At 46.0% G+C, this 13261-nt stretch overlaps 1 pseudogene; it reads left to right on the top strand.

Moving 5' to 3' along the window:
• Window positions 1-10293, top strand: part of LOC138419656 (zinc finger protein 548-like) — a 32102-nt pseudogene extending 21809 nt beyond the window's left edge.
• The last annotated feature ends 2968 nt before the right edge of the window (window positions 10294-13261 follow it).

The following is a 13261-nucleotide window of genomic DNA, read 5'->3' as shown; positions in this document are numbered from 1 at the left end:
GGACTGGTTGGATCTTCTTGCAGTCCAAGGGACTCTCCAGAGTCTTCTCCAACACCATAGTTCAAAAGCATCAATTCTTTGATGCTGAGCTTTCTTCACAGTCCAACTCTCACATTCATATACAACCACTGGAAAAACCATAGCCTTGACTAGACAGACCTTTGTTGGCAAAGTAATGTCTCTGCTTTTCAATATGCTATCTAGGTTGGTCATAACTTTCTGTCCAAGGAGTAAGTGTCTTTTAATTTCATGGCTGCAGTCACCATCTGCAGTGATTTTGGAGCCCCCCAAAATAAACACTGTTTCCACTGTTTCCCCATCTATTTCCCATGAAGTGATGGAACCAGATGCCATGATTCATTTTCTGAATGTTGAGCTTTAAGCCAACTTTTTCACTCTCCTCTTTCACTTTCATCAAGAGGCTTGTTAGTTCCTCTTCACTTTCTGCCATAAGGGTGGTGTCATCTGCATATCTGAGGTTATTGATATTTCTCCCAGCAATCTTGATTCCAGCTTGTGCTTCTTCCAGCCCAGCGTTTCTCATGATGTACTCTGCATAGAAGTTAAATAAGCAGGGTGACAATATACAGCCTTGACGTACTCCTTTTCTTATTTGGAACCAGTCAGTTGTTCCATGTCCAGTTCTAACTGTTGCTTCCTGACCTGCATACAGATTTCTCAAGAGGCAGGTCAGGTGGTATGGTATTCCCATCTCTTTCAGAATGTTCCACAGTTTATTGTGATCCACACAGTCAAAGGCTTTGACATAATCAATAAAGCAGAAATAGATGTTTTTCTGGAACTGTCTTGCTTTTTCAGTGATCCAGTGGCTGTTGCAGTTAGAGCAGTCAAATTCAAGGACACAGGGATGGACAAGGAGAGGAGTATTTGTTATTTAATGGGTACAGAGTTGCATTTTTGCAAGAGGAAGAGGAGCTCTAGACATTAGTTGCACGAGAGTAAGAATGTACTTGACAATACTTTACTGCACACTAACATTCTTAAGTTGGCAAGTTTTATGTATGTGTGTTTTAACACAAGGACGAAAACAAACCCCAACGTACATAATACGTACTTCACATCGCCAATCAGAGCTGACTTTTGGCTGAAGTTCTTTCCCCATTTGCTTCCTTCCTAAGATCTTTTTCTGGTGTGAATTTGTTGGAGCTAAATGAAGTGTGGCTAGTTTTGGTACAGACTTTCCAACATTCCTTGCACTCAGAAGGCATTTCTCCAGGGTAAATTCAATCATGTTTAAGACCGGAGTCTCATGCAATGATGTTCCCATATCCGCTGTTCTCAAAAGGCCTCACGATCAACGTGAATTCCCTAGTTTTTACGGAGTCTGGAGTTTTAACTACAAAACGTTCCCACATTAACGGGACTAAAACGGCCTTTTAGTGGGACTCCTCCAGTGTCTAGTGTGGCGCTGCAAGTAAATGATTTTCTGTATCAATGCACTAGCTACCTAGCCGCCTCTCCCAACCGGGCTTTCCCCGCGGCCAGTGACCGAGGCAAGCGGGAGCGGCAACGAGAGCAGCGCCGTCGATGGTGGGCTCTGGGGGTTGGGTTGGGGGTTCACAGTCGGCTATGGACAGCGGGCCAACGTCTCTCCTCGCGCGATCCATTCACTTCGGTCCCCACTCAGAAAAAGCCCTAAGAACGGTGAAAACAGCAGGAAAACCAGCCGGCTCATAAAAGCCACAAGTCCGGCTCCTGATCGCATGTGGACGAAAACAGGCCTGCTGAACCGGCATTGCCTCGGTGATAGGCGGCGGCTGGACCAATGAGAGGCTAGAGGTGGGACGCGCGGCTGCGTGTGCACCCTCTGGGGCGGAACTTCCGGTTTCCCTCGCTAGTATCCTGGCCTGTGGAATTCCAGGGACAGAAGAGCCTGGCAGGCCACGGTGAAGGCTTGAAATGTCCCTCGTCAGGCACCTAAGTGATGGGGCAGAAAAGCGGGAGGAGAGGCTCAGGGACGAGGTCGGCTGAGGTGGGTTCTCCGTCTCCCGGGCCCCACCTGGCCCGAGTCCCAGATCCGGACTGAGGAACGCCCGCTCAGACCCCTGCAGGTCAGCCATAGAATCCAGAACTAAGGCCGGCCTTGCGAGCGGCCGCCTTTCAGCCAGTGAGCCGGGGTGAGGGAGAGAGTTCCCTCGGGGCGATGGTGCACGGTGTGCAGATGCTACCGAGTCGGCAGCCTTGGGGAAACCGGGGGTCACTTTTTTTTCTGGGACAGAAGAGAACGAGGTATCTCACCTGAAATGGTGGCCTGAGCAGGTGGGAGCCAAGGAAGATTGTGCAGGGATTGGGGATTGGAAACCCGTGTCCAGAGTTAGAAGATAAAATCCGGGAGAAAAGGATGCGGATGGAGGCAGGGAGACTGCTAAGGAGGCCACCGCGATAGACCCCAGGAGAATGATGGGAGAGGCTGAACCAGGGAGGTAGCAGGAGATGGAGTGAGACTCTGGGTAGGTTTCGTCTGTAGAGCAGACAGGATTTTCTGTACGCCATGTGTGACTGTGAGCAGAAGCAGGGAGTGAAGGGCCATCTCAAGGATTATTCTGCCTGAAAATATGTAGATGAGCAGCGAGAGAGCAGGTTCCAGCGGGGAGAGCACTGTTGTATTTGGACATGTTTATCCTGACGCATGTCAAGATGGAGATGTCACCAAATGGAGCTGGCATATGTGGAGGTGAACATGTCCGGAAGCCGAGGAAGGAGGTGGGGCTGGAGATACCAAGGAGTGGAGGGTGTGGACTGGGCCAGGAGGGATCAGGTGGAGGAGGTCTTGAGCTTGCCTGAGATTGGCCTTGTGATAAGGGTGGGGAGGGCAGGATGTGAGGGCTGGGTGCTGGCGTCCCTGATGCTCCCTCTCAGAAAAGTGCAGATCTGACGGAGGAGGGATTCTGGCCTGTGTAGAATCGGAGCCTGCAGCAGGTAAGAGCTTTCCTTCTGTGGAGCCTGCTGTGGGTGCTAGAGTGGATTCTCTGCTTCCTGGCTCTGCTGACCCTCGGGGCCGCCCCAGTGGGAGGAGGGAAGGGTCAGCCAGGCTGCTGCAGCCAGTGGGTCGTGGACGAGAGCACCTGCCTCACCTCATGCCTCAAGGCAGGAGGGATGAGACTCTGCTTCAGTCAAGGGCTCCCAAGAAGCTGCTCACTGGTCTGCTCGTTGAATAGACTGACAGTTGACCTGCCTGCCCAGCCCCTCCCCGTGACCCATTAACTTAAGAATGTGTGAAAATTAATTTAAACAAATTAATCAATATTCCTCTAAATACACACGCAGGCAATTAGAAATGAGCCTATTCACTCTTAAATTTATGCAGACACTTTATAATTGGCTTGTTATTGATTTACCTCTAGATATTATTTGCTTGCAATGCAGTTTCATGTATGATATCCTCTGAGATCTTAGAAAGCAGTAAAAGTGAAGACCGCCAAGTTTCAACACTGCCACTTCATTTGCTGCCAGGAGCCAGCGTGAGGAACTCCGCCCATGGCAAAGGTCATGAGGAAGGAGGCTTGGCATACGCAAAGGCGTGATCAAGCCTCAGGAAACCCCCTGTTCCCAAGCATCTACCCCCCAAACCAGAGTCTATCTACTTTACTGTTTCATGCTCTCGCCTACACCTCTGACTTTATGGGGGGCTGTTCCCCACCGGTTCTCTCGGAGAAGGAGTAAACGTGCAGCTCCAAGTCGATAAAAATTCTTGGGCGTGACAAGAGTGTTTCAACTTACGGACTCCTCTGAAGATTATCTGTATAGGTTCGTCTGGCCACATGTGATTGTTTACAGTCTCCCAACCTGAGAGGCACGAGATGTTTTAGACTTACTAAATGCAAAGTCTTTTGGGAAGTTAGAAATTATTAGTATAGTGAGTTGGCTAGGAATTATATTGGTGAAGGGTTTTTCATTTGTTATGCCAATAATTGCTGCTAATTCCCTGCCCTGGGTGTGACAAGGGTTGCTGCTAAGTCACGTCAGTCGTGTCCAACTCTGTGTGACCCCAGAGACGGCAGCCCACCAGGCTCCCCCGTCCCTGGGATTCTCCAGGCAAGAACACGAGTGGGTTGCCATTTCCTTCTCCAGTGCATGAAAGTGAAAGTGAAGTTGCTCAGTCGTGCCCAACTCTAGCGACCCCATGGACTGCAGCCCACCAGGCTCCTCCGTCCATGGGATTTTCCAGGCAAAAGCTTTGGAGTGGGGTGTCTCAGGTCAAACCTCTCTGCTGGCAAACTAGCTTGTGTGACAGGATTATCCATACTCCTACCACTACGCACATGATTGTTCACTATCTCTCAACCATAAACAGCACAGAGAGTTTGGAGTATTTTGAGAATCTTAATTAGCATAGGGCTTTTCTCATTGTTGAGTCAATGATTGCCGCCAGGCCTCCATATCCTTAGGCACCTGGGAATATATTAATCAATGTATTTGGAATATAGAAAAAGAAATATAGTAGTTTTTTATGTTAGCAATGCTAGACTTTTTGAGTTAATGAATTTTCTTTTTTGTAATAGATCATTGTACTTTGTTATAAATCACTGTGTCCTTGCTATGCAAAAATGTAACTTTATCACTATCTTAAGACTAAATAGGGGAGGGGGGTTCATGTTTGGGAATGCATGTAAGAATTAAAGATTTTAAAATTTAAAAAATAAAAAACTAAAATTTAAAAAAAAAAGACTAAATAGATCTTAAGGGGAACATTGGTGAAAGGATTTTCATTTGTTGGGCTGATGTTTGCTGCTAAATCTCCATATTCCCTGCCCTTATAATGAATGTAACTAACATATACGAGAAATAAGTATTAACCTTTAAGATTAATCATGTTAACCTTGGGTTAAATAAATTCCTTTCTTGATTGTAACTCACTATACTCTCACCCTATAGGAATGCAACTTTATTTGGAGGGTGGTGCCTGGTTTAAGAAAAAACACCCTTGGAAAAAATAAGTTTTTTGGCTATCGGAAAGAAAGGGTCATAAAATCTCAGCAGGCCTCATGGCCAGAAGATGATGTAAAACCCCTAAGATCTTTTTTTATGTAAAGCACCTGATTTTGATAAAGGTCAGGACTGCTGACTCTGTATTCATCCCTATGTGTAACAAAAGGTATATAAGCAAACCCAAGAATAAAGAAATTGGATCAGTTCCCAGAAAGACTGATTCCCCCATGCCATTCTTTCTTGCTCCCCATTTTTCTGGCTGAATTCCCATCTGGAGCATGGGTGCTCACCATGTCTACTTACTTACCCCGGCTTTCAAGCCCACACGAGAAGGAACCCAAGGAGGGGCACCTTCCGATATTCAAGTGGCGCTGGTGGCCCAACGTAGATGGTCCAAATTCCTTGCCTTGGAATTTTATTGGTATCCCACGTAACCAAGTTATTCAGCCTCTTTTTCTCTCCTACTATTTTCTGGCCGAATTCCCATCTGGTGCATGGGTACCCACCAAGCCTGCTAATTTTGCCTGGGCTTCTAAGATCGGACCGGGGGAGCCTCAGTGCCTCCTCTCCTTCAGGAGAACCGGAAGACGCCTGCTGCCTACGTAGGTGGTGATTGGTATTCCATGTAAACCAACTTATTCAGCCTCTTTTTCTCTGTAATTTTTAATCCCTCTCTATCTGTAATTAAATAAGTTATTTCCAAGGACGCCGACTCTGTCCCCACCTTTGAATCACCCTGGATCCACCGGGGCTAGACCCCGGCAATTTGCACTGAAAATATGTACAAAACTGCTGATCATGGGACCTCCCTCGGTGGTCCAGTGGTTAAGAGTCTGCCTTCCAGTGCAGGTGACCCAGGTTTGATCTGGGTCAGGGAACTAAAATCCTGCATGGAACGGAGCAACTAAGCCTGAGGCTGCAGTTACTAAGCCTGCGAGCTCTGGAGCTGGCATGCCATTAGAGAAGTCCGAACGCCCCAACAGAAGATTCCGCATGTCACAATGTGACCATAAATAAATACTAAAAACAAAAACTGTTGTTCCTATGGACAGTCATAGCTGATACATGGTGTGTCTTCCTTATGTTAGATACCAATATAAGCCCTGTGAGGTTGGAAGCATTCATATCTTAGTAGCATTTTCTTTTTCCTGAGGCTCAGTCCTTCTCCTGGGTCACCGCCCCCCCCCCCCCCCCGGGTAAAAGACAGTACTGTTTTCTGAGGAACTGAGCTTCACAATAAACTGTGGAAAATTCTGAGAGATGGGAATACCAGACCACCTAACCTGCCTCTTGAGAAATCTGTATGCAGGTCAGGAAGCAACAGTTCGAACTAGACATGGAACAACAGACTGGTTCCAAACAGGAAAAGGAGTACGCTCAAGGCTGTATATTGTCACCCTGCTTATTTCACTTACATGCAGAGTACATCATGAGAAATGCTGGGCTGGAAGAAGCACAAGCTGGAATCAAGATTGCTGGGAGAAATATCAATAACCTCAGATATGCAGATGACACCACCCTTATGGCAGAAAGTGAAGAGGAGCTAAAAAGCCTCTTGATGAAAGTGAAAGAGGAGAGCGAAAAAGTTAGCTTACAGCTCAACATTCAGAAAACGAAGATCATGGCATCCGGTCCCATCACGTCATGGGAAATAGATGGGGAAACAGTGGAAACAGTGTCAGACTTTATTTTTTGGGGCTCCAAAATCACTTCAGGTGGTGATTGCAGCCAGGAAATTAAAAGACGCTTACTCCTTGGAAGACAAGTTATGACCAACCTAGATAGTATATTCAAAAGCAGAGACATTACTTTGCTGACTAAGGTCCGTCTAGTCAAGGCTATGGTTTTTCCAGTGGTCATGTATGAATGTGAGAGTTGGACTGTGAAGAAGGCTGAGTGCCGAAGAATTGATGCTTTTGAACTGTGGTGTTGGAGAAGACTCTTGAGAGTCCCTTGGACTGCAAGGAGATCCAACCAGCCCATTCTGAAGGAGATCAACCCTGGGATTTCTTTGGAAGGAATGATGCTAAAGCTGAAGCTCCAGTACTTTGGCCACCTCGTGCGAAGAGTTGACTCATTGGAAAAGACGCTGATGCTGGGAGGGATTGCGGGCAGGAGGAGAAGGGGACGATGGAGGATGAGATGGCTGGATGGCATCACCGACTCGATGGATGTGAGTCTGAGTGAACTCTGGGAGTTGGTGATGAACAGGGAGGCCTGGCGTGCTGCGATTCATGGGGTCGCAAAGAGTCAGACACGACTGAGTGACTGAACTGAACTGAACTGAGCTTAGACTGTCAGGCTGAGATCTCATTACACCAGGGCTTGGCAGAGGTGGAGGTCCAGCTCTGCAGTAGGATCCTACCACTGTTGTCCACTTCTCATGGCTTCCTTCTCTTCCCAGGGTCCCATGGCAGTAGCAGAGATGCTCATGGACCCTGTACAGGTGAGTGGAGGGGTCCCACCTCTTACCTGTCCTAATTATCACCTGCTGGTTTTATCATCCTGATATATACGCCCTCAGGAAATGGCAGTGTCCCAAGACTTCTGTCCCCTTTTTTCTGTCTTGTATATATAGACCATGTGCTCTCACCAGGCCCAGAACCCTATATTTAGTCCTGGGTTATATGGAATGGTTCCATTTCTGACAACTGAGGGGAGAAAGTATGGCAGGGAGTCCTGGTCACAGGATACAGAATGTCCAGACAGCTGCAGGTGATACTGAGGTGGGATGTGCAGGGAACTGTTGGTTTTGTCATATCTAGTGGGAATGGGGTGCTGGGACAGGGGTGCACAGGTATCAGGCCTTGACTGATTGCCTGAGGTTGGTGGTTGTTCATGAACCAAACTCTCCCAATTTTGGCAGGATTTTCCAGGTTTAGGACGTCAGATGCCCTGTGTTGAATCTCTCTGGACATGTGCCGGCCCTTCCTTTTTCTGTCTTTCACTTGGAGCAGCAGAGAGAACCCTGGGTACCTGATAGTGTGGACATTATTGCATCAATGGCAGGAGACACTTAAAAGTACCCGGGCTTGGTGCAACATCCTGGGAAAGGGTGTCAGGTCAGAGCTGGGAACCTGTTCTGTGTTCATCACTGACTGATGCTACGACCACTGGCCACACCTTGCTTCTTCCTTTTCTTCTGCATTTGTCTTTGTGTTGCCACACTCTAAGCACACCAAAGGGGGCCTTCATTTGTCACATTGTTCCATTTCACTGGGCCCTTTGTAGTGCTCTACATTTCACCTATGCATGAGATGTCTTGAGGTCTGCACATATCCAGATAGTTCTTGGAATGTAGATCACTTTTGCTGTCAGGTATTTACAGCTCTGGAAACCACCTTTGCCACAATGCTCACTGTCACTAGTAGCCATGCCCGTGTTTAGCTGGAGGCCTCCCTCTCCTCCCTGCTATGGTCTGAGTGTTAGTTTTGCCCCCAAATCCATATGTTGAAAACCTTGTGCCCAAGGTGACAGTAGTGGGAGATAGGGACTTTAGGGTGACCAGGTCATGGAGGCAGAGCCCTTGTGAATGAGATTCATGCTGTCATAAAAGCTCCTCCCACCATGTGAGGACAATGAGAAGTCTGCACCCTAGAAAAATGCAGACTGATCTCCACATTCCATCTTCTACAAGTGTGAGAAATAAATTTTCTTCCTTTTAAGCCAGCCAGCCTGTAGCATTTTATCTTAGCATCTCAAATCAGTGGAAACAGTAACTCTTCCTTCAGTCTTTAGCTGTGGTCAGGGCTCTCTCACGATGGAAGCTCCCACATCCATCTCTGCACAGCAGACCTTCCTCTCTCTGGCTTTGGTCTTGGATGTGTGTGACACACATATTTCTGATGGGGCTGTCCTTTCCATCAAAATCAATATGCACTTTACCAGCATGTATCTGGTTACAGGTTGTTGGCATGGAGCCCAGGGTGAGGAGGCCTCTTCTGAGCAAGGTGTTTCTATAGGGATGTCAGAGGTCAGGACTACAAAGCCAGATCCAGCCTCCAGGAAGGCCCAGCCCAGTGACATGTGTGGCCCACTCTTCAGAGACTTTTTTCCTCTGCCTGAGCATGACGGAATGTACCCTGGTGAAGGACTGTACATTTGCAGACCAGACCTTTTCCCAGCACCAGAAGGAGACAAACTTTGCAGAAGGGCTGAGGGGCAGCCTTCATTTCTGACTAACAGCAGTGTTCACACAGGAGAGATGGGACCTGCAGTGGAGATGGGAAGCCCTTCCTGGGCAGCACAGGCCTTCTGCAGCAGCTGGCCCCTCGTGGTGTGGGGCAGCCACATGGGGACACTGAGTGCCAGGAGGCCTTTGGTCATGAACAGAGTGGTTACAGGTGCATTCGGGTGTGGGAAAGCCTTCAGCTGAAAACAGATACTTGGTGAGCACCAGAAAATCCAGACTGGAATACAGCTTTATGAGCATAGCAAATGCAGGAAATGCTTCAAGTACAAAGCCTACTTTATAAAATATCAGAATTCACAAGGGAGAAAGCCCTTATGAGTGCAGATAATGTGGGAAATGCTTTAGATACAACTACAGACTGGTGAGACATGAGAGACTTCACAATGGAGAAAGGCCTTATGAGTACAGCAAATGTGGGAAAACTTTCATGTACAGCTCCACATTCATCAGACATAAGTCAACACTCATTAAACATGAGAGGATTCATACTGGAGAAAGGCCAAGTGCAGTGAATGTGGAAAATTATTTAGGTACGCATCCCTCCTCATTAAACATCAGCATTCATGGCACAGAAAGGCTTTATGAGTGCAGGAAATGTGGGACATTCTTTTGGTATACCTCCACACTCACTGGATATCAAAGAACTCATACTGTAGAAAAGCCTTTTTCTGTTCTGTTCTTTATAAGCCAGTCTGTGAATGTGGGGGATCCTGTAAGTACAAGTCCAAGGTTATTAATCATTGGCAAAATCATATTGGAGAAAAACCTTATGAATGTAGCAAATGTGGTAAATTCTTTCAGTACCACTCCAGTATCATTAAACATTGGAGAACTCACATGGTAGAGTGGCCTTATCAGTGTTGAAAGTGTGGGAAAGTGTTTAGCCACAAGAGTGTACTTTTTCAGCATCAGAAAACCCAAACTGGAGAAAGGCCTTATACATGCAGAAAATGTCAAAAGGCCTTCATTAGGAAGCCCTACCTCCTACATCACCAGAAAATCCACAATGAGGAAAATATGAGTGACTTTAACGTGGAGAACTCTTTAGGAACAACGCCAACCTCATTGTGATCCCCAGAGTCAAAGGCTTTGGCATAGTCAGTAAAGCAGAAATAGATGTTTTCCTGGAACTCTCTTGCTTTTTCAGTGATCCAACGGATGTTGGCAATTTGATCTCTGGTTCCTCTGCCATTTTTAAAACCAGCTTGAACACTGGAATTTCATGGTTCACATACTGTTGAAGCCTGGCTTGGAGAATTTTGAGCATTACTTTACTAGAGAGAGTGAGATGAATGCAATTGTGTGGTAGTTTGAGAATTCTTTGGCATTGCCTTTCTTTGGGACTGGAATGAAAACTGACCTTTTCCAGTCCTGTGACCACTGCTGAATTTTTCAAATTTGCTCTCAAATTGAGTACAGCACTTTCACAGCATCATCTTTTAGAATTTGAAATAGCTCAACTGGAATTCCATCACCTCCACTAGCTTTGTTCATAGTGACATTTCCTGAGGCCCACTTGACTTTGCATTCCAGGATGTCTGGCTTTAGGTGAGTGATCATACCATCGTGATTATCTAGGTTGTGAAGATCTTTTTTGTATAGTTCTTCTGTGTATTCTTGACACCTCCTCTTAATATCTTCTGCTTCTATTAGGTCCATACCATTTCTGTCCTTTATTGTGCCCATATTTGCATGAAATGTTCCCTTGGTATCTCTAGTTTAATTAAATTAATATTAATCTCTAATTAATGTCTTTAATTCCCTTGGTATCTCTTGAGAAATCTGTATTCAGGTCAGGAAGCAACAGTTAGAACTGCACATGGAACAACAGACTGGTTCCAAGTTAGGAAAGGAGTACGTCAAGGCTGTATATTGTCACCCTGCTTATTTAACTTATAGGCAGAGTGTCAGGGAACGTTTAACAGGAGGATTCCTGCGTTCTGTTTCTCATAAACCCTCTGTTCCTTATCAGTTCATGGCAACAGGAATGAGTGGAACAGCATTGCCACTGCCAGCACTGAGGTCATAGGATGAAACCATGCATGAATCTCCTTCAGTAACTATTCTCCTTATGACAAAACTGCTTAGTCTCGATCCTCTTTCTTGAGATATGGATTGTCTCCTGACCTTATGACCATTGTTAATCCCTTGTTCCCTTGGTAACGGTTGCTGTACATTTGGTTTTCTGATCTTTATCATTGTTGAAAGAAATTCCTTGTACAACAGCTTATGTATACTCACAGAAAGATCATTAAAGCACCCTTGCTCCACCAGAGGCTTGGGTCCCCGTGTCTGTCTTTCTGTCTCTCTCTCTCTCCCTCTGGCTAATTCTCTGGAGCGTGGAAACCCACCAAGCTCACTCTCCTGCCCGGGCTTTCAAGACCTCCTTGAGAGGGTGCCCTGTGCCTTCGTGAGTGGTGTCAGCCCTGTTCTAGGGTTTTATTGGTTCTCTGCATAAACCAGGGAATATTAGCTTCTTTCAATCTTTCACTTTCTTATCATCAACTCCAGACCACCAGGTTCCGGTCCATTAAAGGACCGCAACAGCAGAGTACATGAGAAATGCTGGGCTGGATAAAGCACAAGCTGGAATCAAGATTGCCAGGAGAATCTGCTGTTATGCAGATGACACCACCCTTATGGCAGAAAGTGAAGAACTAAGGAGCCTCTTGATGAAAGTGAAAGAGGAGAGTGAAAATTTGGCTTAAAGCACAACATTCAGAAAACGAAGATCATGGCATCTGGTCCCATCACTTCATGGCAAATAGATGGGGAAACAGTGGAAACAGTGACAGACTTTATCGTTTTTGGCTCCAAAATCACTGCAGATGGTGACTGCAGCCATGAAATTAAAAGACGCTTGCTCCTTGGAAGAAAAGCTATGACCAACCCAGACAGCATATTAAAAACCAGAGAGAGACGTTACTTTGCCAAAAAAGATCTGTCTAGTCAAAGCTTTGGTTTTTCCAGTAGTCATGTATGGATGTTGGACTATAAAGAGAGTTGAACTATAAAGAAAACTGAGCAGTGAAGAATTGATGCTTTTGAACTGTAGTGTTGGAGAAGACTCTTGAGAATCCTTTGGACTGCAAGGAGATCCAACCAGTCCATCCTAAAGGAAATCAGTCCTGAATATTCACTGAAAGGACTGAAGTTGAAGCTGAAACTCCAGTATTTTGGCCACCTGATGCGAAGAATTAACTCATTTGAAAAGACCCTGATGCTGGGAAAGATTGAAGGCAGGAGAAGGGGATGACAGAGGATGAGATGGTTGGATGGCATCAACAACTCAATAGACATCAGTTTGAGTAAACTCAGGGAGTTGGTGATGGACAGGGAGGCCTAGTGTGCTACAGTCCATAGAGCTGCAAAGTGTCGGACATGACTGAACGACTGAACTGAACTGAACTGAACAACCTCATTGAGCAAGAATTCACAGTGGTAAAAACCTAATGAATTCAGAGAACATGGTAAATTCCTAGGTACTACTCCAAACTCCTAGTGGTGATGAACTTGCCTGCCAATGCAGGAGACACAAGAGATGCTGGTTTGACCCCTGGGTGTGGAAATCCCCTGGGAGAGGGCATGGCAACCCACTCCAGTATTCTTGCCTGGAGAATCCAATGGACAAAAGAGCCTGGAAGGCTACAGTCCATAGGGCTGCACAGAATTGGACACGACTGAAGCAACTTAGCATGCAAGAACACCAAACTCCATACACTGGAGAAGTACCCTATGAGTTGATTTGGAGTGGACCTTAAGAGTACAGGAAACATGGGAAATTTTTTGGTACATCTCTCAGACATCAAGAGTTCACAGCGAAGGAAGGCCTTCTGAGAGCAATGAGTGTTGATAAGTCTTTAGGTGAAACTTAGCCCTGTTGCACACCAGAGATTTCACAATGGAGAAAGACTTTATTTGGGCAGTGATTTAAGTTATGTGTCAGCCAAAACTTCCACCTCATTCAGCACCGAAAAGTTCACAGCAGACTGTTGCAAATGACAAAGACTTCAGCAAAATATCTGCTCAATTTGACTGTGGTAAATACATGTAACAAAATTAACCCTCTACCTTTTTAATTGTACAGTTTAATATGTGTAAAAATTCACATTTTGCACA

The sequence above is a fragment of the Ovis canadensis genome, chromosome 14, assembly GCF_042477335.2.
Source record: "Ovis canadensis isolate MfBH-ARS-UI-01 breed Bighorn chromosome 14, ARS-UI_OviCan_v2, whole genome shotgun sequence".
Taxonomy (NCBI): Eukaryota; Metazoa; Chordata; class Mammalia; order Artiodactyla; family Bovidae; genus Ovis; species Ovis canadensis.
The sequence above is the reverse complement of the archived record's forward strand: the minus strand, read 5'-3'. Positions and strand labels throughout refer to the sequence as shown.